This window comes from Syngnathus scovelli, chromosome 8, assembly GCF_024217435.2.
Source record: "Syngnathus scovelli strain Florida chromosome 8, RoL_Ssco_1.2, whole genome shotgun sequence".
Taxonomy (NCBI): domain Eukaryota; kingdom Metazoa; phylum Chordata; class Actinopteri; order Syngnathiformes; family Syngnathidae; genus Syngnathus; species Syngnathus scovelli.
In genome coordinates this window covers 7,133,302-7,143,031 of record NC_090854.1, presented here as the reverse complement: position 1 = coordinate 7,143,031, position 9,730 = coordinate 7,133,302, and the positions used below count along the sequence as shown (strand labels likewise).

General features: G+C 44.4%; 1 long non-coding RNA gene across 1 annotated transcript; it reads left to right on the top strand.

Annotated features, from left to right (window-relative positions):
* Positions 1–2,534: 2,534 nt before the first annotated feature.
* Positions 2,535–4,665, top strand: LOC137840565 (uncharacterized). Its single transcript, XR_011087304.1, has 3 exons — positions 2,535–2,642; positions 2,866–4,254; positions 4,533–4,665. It is a non-coding gene; the product is annotated as an uncharacterized lncRNA (long non-coding RNA).
* Positions 4,666–9,730: the final 5,065 nt, after the last annotated feature.

Sequence of the window (9,730 nt, the reverse complement as noted above, 5' to 3'; positions counted from 1 at the left end):
CTACCAAGCATGTTTTTGGAATGTGGGAGGAAACCGGAGTGCCCGGAGAAAACCCACGCGGGCCCGGGGAGAACATGCAAACTCCACACAGGGAGGGCCGGAGGTGGAATCGAACCCGCACCCTCCTAGCTGTGAGGCGGACGTGCTACCCAGTGCGCCACCGAGCCGCCCGCATTCCTTGTCTCCGATCCCTAATTAACAGGCTAATTACAACTGCTATCTCTCCACCAGCTGAGACTTTCCCGTTGCTCCAAAGGGATGACCTTTCGATCGACGCGGGTTCCTTCTCTAGTGACGACCCGGTCGGCGACTCTATTGTGGTAAACCTGTCCGGTTTGTTTCCTAACCCTAGTTTTGCCGAGTATGACTCAGTTTCCTCCCGAGTGTAAGTTAGTTCTTGCGAAGTGTGATCCCTTGGCTGAAAATCTTTTTGAAGTGGCCATATGGGTGATGTGTTGGTCTCCGGGAACTTATGATAAACAGGGGGGAATTGTTAGATAAATTGTATATATATGTTATCATGCGTTCCCTAATGAGTACTTATTAATAAAATTATTGCACAGAATGCTTGCTGTTTCGCCTTGCAGACGTCCACCAGAACACAACAAGTCATACGATGCTGTCTGAAGCTTCCTGACCTTCTACATCTCTGGGAATCCAAGAAAGCTGTTGATAGCTCAAACTATTTTGTTGATGTCTGCACATGGCATTTTGTCCTTGCACTCTTTTCGATTCTGATGACATCTTGTCTACGACTTCTTTTGTTTATAGAATCTCGTTTCTTTTCTCATGAGACAAAGCCCACACTTTCCCCCACCTCAGGGGCTAGTCTCACATTGTGGGTAGGGCATTCCTAAATAAAAAGAGCGAGGAGTGTTAACGGACCTTTAGTGTATTTCGGGACTGCTGTAAGTCTGATTGCACTCCTCGCGAGAAAAGACTCAACATTCTGCCTCACTGGTTTTGTCTGCTGATCCTTTTGCTGATTTTGAACCTAACAAAACTCTTTTTCAGATTATGAGGTCTGTTCTTCCAAACAAAGTTAGAGGTTTTTTTTTCTTCCAATCATCTTAAGGATCTCCTTATTGGCATGTAGCACCATAGCCACATATATGATGTGAGAGTCCTCTTGATTTGGCAAGCAAGGTTCTAGCCCTCAACGACAGACCTCGTATGTGCCATTGTTAACTTTAAATAATTGGAGTAAAATTTAAAGTACATCTCAGGTTTTGACTTTTGTCATTAAGGTATCTCAGGTCATTTTGTATGGGAATGCTCAGATTTATAACAGTCCTTAATAAAACATCAACAGCATAAACCGAAAGCCCTTGAAAACTCCTGAATTGCTTTGATGGCAACAGGCATTTGACCTTCATTATTTTTTTTAGAAAAAAACGTCGTCATCTGCTAATTATGTCAAGATTAACTCTTTACCAAGGAGAGGGGTTCCATCAACAGTGCTAGCTAGCTTTAATAAGATGATAGATATTATAAGAAGATATGATTTTTGCTACTATTTAAAACAAAGGATATGGGGAGGCAGGACAGCCATGTCATACCTCAAGATTCCAGGAGAGGTGCCACTTGCTTGCTTCATGGATCCATTATTGTTTACATAGAGGGTTTTGATAGTCAAAACCAAAATGTATGTAAAGACTGCATTATAAACTGATGTTCCGTTATACCAAAGGCCCTAAAAAGTCTTAAGAACAAAATAAATGCAATATTGTTTGTAATGTGTCTTTTGGGCATAAACCCTGACTGAGTTTTCTAAATAAAAGAATAACAGAAGTCTTCTGCCAAATACCAAGGCAAATATTTTGTTATCATTAATAAGTAATGATATTGACAGTGATCCCAGTGATCTTAAAATGTTACTCTGAGTTGTTTTGTGAACTTCTGGATGAGTCATTTCTGCACTCGCTTAATCAACCATTCCTGAGATATTCCCCACTTTTCTCAGTTTTCTTCATTTGTGCAAAATTGCCCTCATCAATTGCCCCTGGGATCCAAAAATCTAGGGAATGGCTCTGTATTTTTTTCTAGATGGATGAGGACTGCCATGTTACCCAACCACGATCAATGGCTTGTTTTATTTTTTGTGTCTGGTTGTGGGGTATTTGCCAGAGATGGGGACTCGAGTCACTGTGACGTGGACTCGAGTCGACTCGAGTCGCTGTTTTGATGACTTGTGACTTGACTTGACAAAGAATGAAATAACTTGAGACTCGACTTGGACTTGGAAGTTAAAGACTCGGGACTTGACTTGACTTGAGACACGATGACTTAAATGACTTCAGTGTTATTTAGTTTATGTTTTCAGTTTGGATATAAAATTAATAATACATTTAAAAAATAATATCGATAACACGCAGGCTGAGAATGGCGTTGTCATGATTGGATCACTACCCAATCAATCAGTCGTGCCCTCTCTACCTACCGAACGTGTTTATTAGAGAATCACGCCCCTTTATATCAGACATGTGCAAACATGTCAGCGGGAGCGGTACTGCGAGTCATCACCTTCAGCTATCGCAAGCAAAAGACGGACAGCACAGTGCGAGATATGCAACAAAAAACATTTCGGACAGTCAGACGACAACTTCAAACTTTGTCCGTCATTTGAAGAGCCATTCTACCAAGTAAGAGCTTTTCATTTATCTAAATAGGTGTGTATATATAGCTTTAATGCAATGAATATGATGATGAAACTGAATTAAGTAAATATGATTTAATATGGAGCAAGTTAATAAATAAAAACTACAGTTAAGCCTCAAAGAACTTTTTTTTTTTACCATATACTATGTTGCATGTCTGTCAGACCATACAGTACATCCCATTCATATTTATGCTTTTGTTTCACAGGTATGCAGAATACGAAAAGATGAGAAACACCTGCACTGATGCAGCGCAACCCTCAATTTCCCAGTTCCTCCAGTCTCGTCCGCAGGAAGCATATTCTCCAAACCATCCAAGACAGAAGGCCATAACAAATGCCATTCTCACAGACCTGATGATTGGATGCAGCATGCTTCTGTCAATCACGGAGAATGGACATTTCCGACATTTCCTGTCTGTGACTGACTCCAAGTACCAGCCTGTCTGTCGTAGGACAATAACTTCAAAGATAGAATCTCTCGTTGCGGAGACTCGGGAGAAAATAAAAGTGCGTCTTGCTGATGCAGACCATGTATCAGTTACAGTGGATATTTGGTTAGACAGGAGAATGCGTGGCTTTTTGGGAGTCACTGGCCATGTATTGGCAACATCTGAGGGGGTTCAGCTGAATTCGTACTTGCTTGCTTAGAATAGATTCAAAGGACCTCACACAGGAGAATGGATATCAGAACCCTTTGATTCCATATGTGACGAATATGACATCAGACAAAAACTTGACTTTGTTATTTGTGACAATGCCGCAAATATGAACCGAGCATTTACAGTGTGTTTTCCAAAAGAGCAAGGTGGTGAGGTCCCTGATGATGACAATCTGGATGACGCAGAGTTGTGGGAAGACCTATCCAGAGGTGAATGGGAGACTGTGGACCAGATGCTCAACAGAGGAAGCCCGAAACGTCAGCAATGCTTTGCCCATACGTTGCAGTTAACTGTTGGTGATGGCCTCAAGGATGTACACATCATGAACAGCGCCTTTGCAAAATGCTCTAAACTGAGCTCTCTCCTGCATACATCTAGCACCTTTAAAGATGCATTTGAAGATAAGTTTGGGCAGCGAGGGATCCCTGCAGCTGTGAACACACGGTGGAATTCAACTCTCCGCCAAGTCAAAGCAGTGCTCTCATTCACTCATCAGGAACTGTGTAACATTGTTCAGAGCACAGGCCACAACGAGCTGGTCTTAAGTAAGGGAATGGAATCTGATGAAGGAGCTTTGTGATGTACTACAGCCATTTGCTGAGGCCACCGATCTTCCTCAAGGAGAGAAGATTGTGACGGTCAGCTCTGTCCTCCCTTGTGTTTTATCACTAAACCACCACTTGGAGAAACTGAAACAGCAAGTGCGCTTCCTGGGAAGCATGGTCCATGGCCTGCAGTGCTCTCTCAAGAAAAGATTCCAGGAGATCTTTGTTAATGTAAAAATGTTATCAGCGGCACCAGGAGAAGAGCTGCCATTTGCAGACCCGCTCTACATCAGAGCTGCTGTCCTGGACCCAGCTTTCTCCATGATGTCACTTTAGCATGATGAGCTTGTCCCTGATGACATAAAGAATGACATTGCTGACATGGTGAAAGGTCAGTGAATGTATTTATTTTTTATTTTTAACATGTTCCACAGTTAGGCATGTCTTTGTGTCACCATGATCAAACTATGGACATTAAAAGATTTAGATTCACAAAACATTTGTATAAATAACAATATAATAAATGTTTAGAGCTTTTTTTGCAAGCATATCAAACTGAGCTGTGAAATAATGAATGAGAAAGTTCACTTTCTAACATTCATGGGCTTGTTTTCGCACTTGCCCTTTTATGTTAAATTAACTTGTTTTTTTTGTCTTTGTTTTTATTAGATCTGATTCTACAGGAGGTCCCACCAGACACAACACCCCAGAGTCCTGGGTTCCAAGAGGCAGGAAGAGAGCACTGGGTTATTCTCACAGTACAGAAAACGTCACAAGCAGAACACAACCAGCAGTCCAGAGACACAACTAAATAACTATCTTGGTCTTTGTTGTGTACAGGCTTGTCTGTCTTTTTGGGATGCAAATAGGGGTATCCTCCCTACACCTTTTCCTGTTGCATCAAGAGCTCTTTCAGTGCCATCCTCAAGTGCCCCAGTTGAAAGAGTCTTCAGCCATGGTGGGATCATCATGAGGCCACATCGTGCTCGGCTTGCAGACAGGACCCTCTCGAATCTAATATTTTGCAAGTGCAATAAATTGTAAAAAAAAAAAAAAAAAAGACCTATTGATATACTCTGCAGACACAGAGACAAGTGAAATTCTACAAAATTGAATGTTGTATCCTTGCTTGTGAGGGAATATTTTTCTAAGAACAAGCTGTTATTTTTTCTGACAATGTTGAAAATTGAAGTTTATAGAGCTCTGGTGTCTCCAGATGTTACAGATGAAACATAAAATATTTCTAATGCTCTTTGTGTTTCTTCTTTCAGATTTTTTTCAGATTATTTTTTCATATTTGCAACTCAAATTTGTCAGACATTGTCGGCAGACGTTCATTTGTTTAGATTGAGCTGTCAATAAATCATTCATTGTATGAGGTAATTTCTTTTTTGTTTGATTCCATGGTGTATTTTACTGAATATTAGTAATTACAGTGCAAATCCAAATTATTGTCATATTTTTTAAACAGGTTAGACACATTGGACAATGATGGTTACTTAAAGTTACTGATATCTTGTCTTTTTACTACTAAGATCAGATTCTGCGAGTAAAATTGCAATAATAAGGTGACTTGACTTGGACTTTACTTGACCTATTTAAGGACTTGACTTGGACTTGACTAGACCTATTTAAGGACTTGACTTGGACTTGACTAGACCTATTTAAGGACTTGACTTGACTTGCCCAAGAAAAAAATGAATTGGGACTTACTTGAGACTTGAAGGTTAAGACTTGAGACTTACACATGTGTGACTTGGTCCCATCTCTGGTATTTGCTTTAGCATTGAAGCGCAAACTTCCCTCTCCCCCGCCACTTGTCCAGCTCATCCCGGAACAGCCAAGAACTTGGTGTCTCCTGCTTGTCCTGAGTCATCCCCGGCACGCCCGGACTGACCATCGGGAGAACCGGGAGAATTCCCGAAGAGCCAACCTAGGATTGGCCTGCTGGCCTGCCTCTCTCTGTTTTTTTTTTTTTTGTTTTTTTTTTTTTTAAAGTCTGCAGGCGAGGCGGCCCGCGTCGTCAAGATTGACATTATCGAACTGTTGGCTTCCTCGGCCGTCGGCTGTGTCGCCCCCGATGTCCTCAGGAACAGATACAGCAGACACGTTATCCACCACAGCTCGACCTTGCTCGTCTTCATCCCGATCTGGGTCCCTGGGCGACTCTGGTTCTGGCAGTTGTTCGGAGTTCTCGCAGCCACGACTCCCTCTTTGGGGTTCTTCATCTTTGGGCACCTTGACGCAGTGTGTCAGATGGTACCAAGTTGGCGACCCTTTTACTTGCACCGCTGTTCCGGTACAGCGGACAACTTCAAATGGCCCCTGCCGTCTTTCGTTGTACCACTTGCGGCGGAACACTTTCACATACACCTTGTCTCCTGGCTGAACTGTGTCTTTAGTATTTGCTTCGAGTTTCTCTTGTGCTTCTTCTTGTTTCTGCCTGTCAACAACATAGGTGGAAATATTCCTATGTATCGTGGTTAAATGTTTGACATAGGCTTTCATTTCGTCCTCCAAAATTGACAGGCTTGGGCCTTTCCCACTGGTACGCAAACACGGCGAAGGCATGCGTCTACCGGTTACCAATTCATGTGGGGTCAAATGCAAATCGCGGAGTTCACGCGACCGGCAAACCATCAGTGCCAGTGGTTAGGCAGCTATCCAATTCAAGCCTGTATGTTGACAAATTTTGGAAATTCGATTTTTTATGACGCCGTTCATTTTTTCACAAATGCCTTGGCTTTGTGGATGATACACTGCTCCGAGCCGCTGTTTAATTCCCAATTTTTGCATTATGATTTTGACCGTTTTATCCACAAACTCTCTCCCGTTATCTGAAGAAATCCTATCCGGCAGACCCCATCTGCTGATAACTTCGCGGCACAGAAACTTGGCCACAGACTGAGCATCTTTCCGTTTAGTTGGACAGGCCTCCGGCCATCTTGAAAACCGGTCTACGACCACCAACATATATCTTTTCCCTTCGACAGGTTGTATCATGTCGACAAAATCCACCACTAGTTCTCTCATGGGGCCATTAGGAGTCGGGATATAACCCGTGGGGGTGGCTACCCCTCTTCTCACATTGTTTTTCAAACAGATTGCACATTTTCCAATTACCTGGTCGATTTGTTCGAGCAAATATGGCGCCCAAAACCCGTATTCTGCGGTTATTTTTCTCTTTACCTCCCCCCTTGACACATGGGCCAACCCATGTGCCTCCTGGATTAACAGTCCCAGCAAATCTGGCGGCGCCACTACCAGACCTTCGTGATTTCTCCACAGTCCAGTAGGGTCTTGACTCGCCCCCCTTTGCTCCCAAAGGTGTTTATCCATCGGGTTAACGGCTGCCTGCATTAAGATTACATCTCTGAGTGTGACCCTGTCTTCGAGGTCGACCTCATGCGTAACCAACAAAACTTTCCCTTTCTGGCTGCCTTTCGTGACAGCCCTGGCTGCTTCGTCCGCCACTCTATTTCCCTGCGTGACTCTGGACGCATCGGACTTGTGGGCAGCACATTTTGCAATGGCTATTTCTCTAGGTTTCATCATGGCCACCAGCAGCTTCATTATCTGCGCATGATGCTGGATGGGGGAACCGTCAGTCTTCTTGAACCCCCGATTCCTCCACACAGCACCGAACAGGTGGCACACGCTATGCGCATATGCCGAATCTGTATAGATTGTCACTCTTTTCCCTTCTGCGAGCAGGCATGCTTCTGTTAACCCCACCAGTTCAGCAAGTTGGGCCGAGGCCGGTTGTGGCACCACTTCGGCTTTAATCGTTACAAACTCAGGTCCCTGCGCTTGCACGACCGCATAGCCTGCGCATAAATTTTCTCCGACTCGATAACAAGAGCCGTCTGTCCAAAGTTCGAGATCCGCTTCCCTCAGGGGGATAGCTTGCAAATCGGACCGCAGTCTAGAGTATTTTTCTGACTCATGCAAACAATCGTGGGGGTCCCCATCCTCTGAAGTTGGCAAAAACTCAGCTGGGTTTACAGTAGTACACCTTGCTAGAGTGACATCCTCTTGCTCCAAGAGCCTGTAATAGTCCCGGAGCCGGGGCTCTGTCAAGGTGTACTTGCCATGGTTCAACAGAGTCCAAAGACTATGGTGAGTAAGAATTGTCACAGGATAGCCCATGGTGATAGCAGAGGCTTTGTCATACATCAAATAGACTCCAACCACAGCTCTATAGCATGGTGGCAGGCCCATCTCCACCTCGGAGTAGGATGTTGAATAATAGGCCACAGGTTGGGGTCCAGACCCTGTGCCTGTAGGCTGACAAAGAATTGCACATGCAAACCTACCCCCCGCCGAGGTTGACGCGAATAACACAAACTTTTTGGAGTAATCTGGTAAAGCCAATGCCGGAGCCTCTTGCAATCTTGCTTTGATTGTTTCAAACGCCACATGGCCATCGTGTGTCCAATCCAGCGTGGCGTGGAGATCATTATTGCCTGTGTCTTTGATCATAGCTCTTAGCGGCCCCACCAATTTGGCGTATTCTTCAACCCAAGAGGCCGAATATCCCGCTATTCCCAGAAAGGTTAACATTTGCCGAACAGTTCTGGGTTTTGGAGCCGTTCGTATCGCCTCCAAGTGGCCATCTGAAATACGTCTCTGTCCATACAATATTTTCTGGCCCAGATAGTCAACCTGTTTTTGACAGTATTGTAATTTCTTATGAGACACTTTATGACCATTTTCTGCCAAATTTTGCAACAGTTTGATCGAGTCTTTGTGGCACGTCTTGACATCCGATGCACAGACAATAATGTCGTCCACATATTGAATAACAGTGCTCTGCACCTGTCTTTCGAGCCCTTCGAGATCATCCTTTAACACTTTGTTAAACACATGAGGGCTATGTTTGTAACCCATAGGAAGTCTCTGATATTGATAAAATGTGAACCCGAACAGTCCTTGTGATTCGCTACTGAGTGGGACACTGAAAAAGGCGCCACAAAGGTCCACTACTGAGAAGTATTCCGGGTCCGGCGGAATCTGTGCCAGCAGGGTGTGTGGATCTGGCACATCGGCTACATTGTCAATCACCACTTTGTTCACAGCTCGAAGGTCATGTACTAGCCGGTGGGTGTTGTCAGGCTTTTTCAAGGGCAGTATTGGCGTATTACTAAGAGGGGTCTGCGTCACTCTCAACACATTTGCCACGAGCAATCCTTCGATCTGTGTTTCAATCCCCCGCACTGCTTCCTCCTTCAGGGGGTACTGTGTTTTCCATGGGGGTCTGCAGCCTGGCCGAAGATCCACTGTTACCGGTTGTGCTGATTTTACAAGTCCAATATCCGTACTATGGCGAGACCACAGGTAGTCAGGTACCTGTCGTAGCATGTCTTCTTTAAGTTGATCTGTCGTCATACTGAGGATGGAGTCGTGCGACAGTTGCACCGTTTGGAGCTGTCCATGTCCATGTGCTGAAACCATGATTTTCATGAAACGTTTATCAACACTCACCCACAGAGCATTGTTTCCTGCCAGCGGGGAAAACTTGAGTGTTTCCGCCTCCGCCATCATTTCTCCTACATGTTGCTGCTCCCAGTCTTCTGCTATCAACAAAGTCACATGTGGGATGCTATTCTTGACTTTAAATTCCTTGTCAATGAATCCGTTTCTCTGGATTTTCATGGCCACTCCCTGTGGTCCCAGGATAATGCAAGTGCCGTTCAATTGCACTTCTTGCGGTTGCTGACGCAACCACTCTTCTGCCTGTGCCTGCATTAGGTCTTTGTGATATTGTAGCGTGCAGTGGAATGGGTACTCTGGGGTCCTTGCTCCTGGTCTATTGGAGCGGATAAACTTTTCCCACTTCTTGTATGGTTCCAACAGGTTGTCGCTGA